The sequence below is a fragment of the Etheostoma spectabile genome, chromosome 15 (assembly GCF_008692095.1).
Source record: "Etheostoma spectabile isolate EspeVRDwgs_2016 chromosome 15, UIUC_Espe_1.0, whole genome shotgun sequence".
Classification (NCBI taxonomy): domain Eukaryota; kingdom Metazoa; phylum Chordata; class Actinopteri; order Perciformes; family Percidae; genus Etheostoma; species Etheostoma spectabile.
In genome coordinates this window covers 31,657,787-31,659,780 of record NC_045747.1, presented here as the reverse complement: position 1 = coordinate 31,659,780, position 1,994 = coordinate 31,657,787, and the positions used below count along the sequence as shown (strand labels likewise).

The 1,994-nt window shown below is 43.3% G+C and overlaps 1 protein-coding gene across 1 annotated transcript in view; it reads left to right on the top strand.

The window, feature by feature from the left end:
- Window positions 1–1,994, top strand: part of LOC116702990 (cationic trypsin) — a 36,772-nt gene that overhangs the window by 31,010 nt on the left and 3,768 nt on the right. The gene's annotated exons all lie outside the window — the stretch shown is intronic.

The following is a 1,994-nucleotide window of genomic DNA, read 5'->3' as shown; positions in this document are numbered from 1 at the left end:
AACTCTGAAGTCGGAGCTGGGAATGACGTCACACAAACAAGCTAGATTTCACTGTGGGGTTGCTCTATTCATGGGAGCCATTAATTAACAAAACCAGTTGATAACAACAACACATTAGCCTGTTGTTTGTGTGCATAGAAACAGCATAACAACATTCAATTCAATTTTTTATCATAACAAGAGTTATCTCGAAATACTTTACAGGTAGAGCAGGTCTAGACCGATCTATAATTTACAGATAGAGCAGGTCTAGACCGCTCTATAATTTACAGATAGAGCAGGTCTAGACTGCTCTATAATTTACAGATAGAGGAGGTCTAGACTGCTCTATAATTTACAGATAGAGCAGGTCTAGACCGCTCTATAATTTACAAAGCCCCAACAATTCTAGTAATTCCCCCAAGGGCGAGCAGTTAGTACAACAGTCGCGAGGAAAAACTCCCTTCTAGGAAGAAACCTGGGACAGACCCAATAGCAGGGCGTTACAGGGTTTAGCGTGGCATAGCAGGGCATAGGTGGACGTAGCAGGGTACTGCAGAGCGTAGCAGGGTGTAGTTCAGCAGGACCACGGCGACAGCTGCAACCAAGGTCTTGTTGCTATCCTAATCCAAGGAAATGTGTACACAGATAGACGTGAGACAGAAGAAATGAGACAAAAGTGCTAATAACTATGTTACTACAGTTGATTCAAGGAGCAGCTATGTTGGATTTTGAGCTAAAACACTAAAATGGCATGACATCAGGAGAAAATTGACGTAGTTTGAGACCTGTTTCTGTGTCAGGACCGAACTCTTGCAAGATTTGGCAACACAGAATCTAACGTAAGTGAACTGCTGGTTTAAGCAGGGGAACCTTCCAGGCCATGCATGATTTCAAACTATGACGTCTTAGTGTATTACCAACAGTAACCTTGGAAACGGTGGTCCCAGCTCTTTTCAGGTCCTGGACCAGCTCCTCCCGTGTAGTTCTGGTCTGGTTTCTCACCTTTCTTAGGATCACTGAGACCCCCCGAGGTGAGATCTTGCATGGAGCCCCAGTCCGAGGGAGACTGACAGTCATGTTTAGCTTCTTCCATTTTCTAATGATTGCTCCAACAGTGGACCTGTCTTCACCAAGCTGCTTGGACATGTCCCCGTAGTCCTGTCCAGCCTTGTGGAGGTGGATGATAGAGAATTCATTTTTATAAAGTCTTTTATTGCTTATTTCTTTGTAGTTGTTTCTTAATTAGTAACTTTCCTACTTAGTAATCTTCATTATATGTACATTTACAAATACCGGTTCTTTCAAGCCGTGTCTGTGTTTTTCAGTCGCTGCCGCCTAACAAAAAGGCAATAAATGTCCCGGCTTGCATATCACAGAAAACAAGAGCCTTAGATCCGAGTCAGTTGAGTACTGCCACCCCAGGGTCTCTGGCGTAGGCATTAGACCCCTCCTTACATCAACACCTGTGAATCTCTGTGTGTGTGTGTTTGAATAAAGGGACAGAGCTGCAAAGAAATTGTTGAAGTTTTCACTAGAGCTGCGCTGCGGAAAGGCTGCTCTCGGTGTAGCTTCCCTTTTGCAACTGGTCAATTAACTGCTCATTTGCCGCTGAGTCTGCGTTTTCTTGCTTGACCGTCATTATTTAGTAGTTAAGTGTTATGAACCTGCAGGGACACTTAGTCATGTACTAGTGTCTTTGACAGCTCTTGGTCTTGGCCATGTTAGTAGTTGGATTCTTACTGATTGTATGGGGTGGACAGGTGTCTTTATGCAGCTAACAACCTCAAACAGGTGCATCTAATTTAGGATAATAAATTGAGTGTGTGGGGGGGGGGGACATTCTGAAGACAGACTAACAGGTCTTTGAGGGTCAGAATTCTAGCTGATAGACAGGTGTCCAAATACTTATTTGCAGTTGTATCATACAAATAAATAGTTAAAAAATATCATTAGATTATGTCTTTCACAGTGGACATGCACCTACGAGGACATCAGACCCTCCATGATTTCTA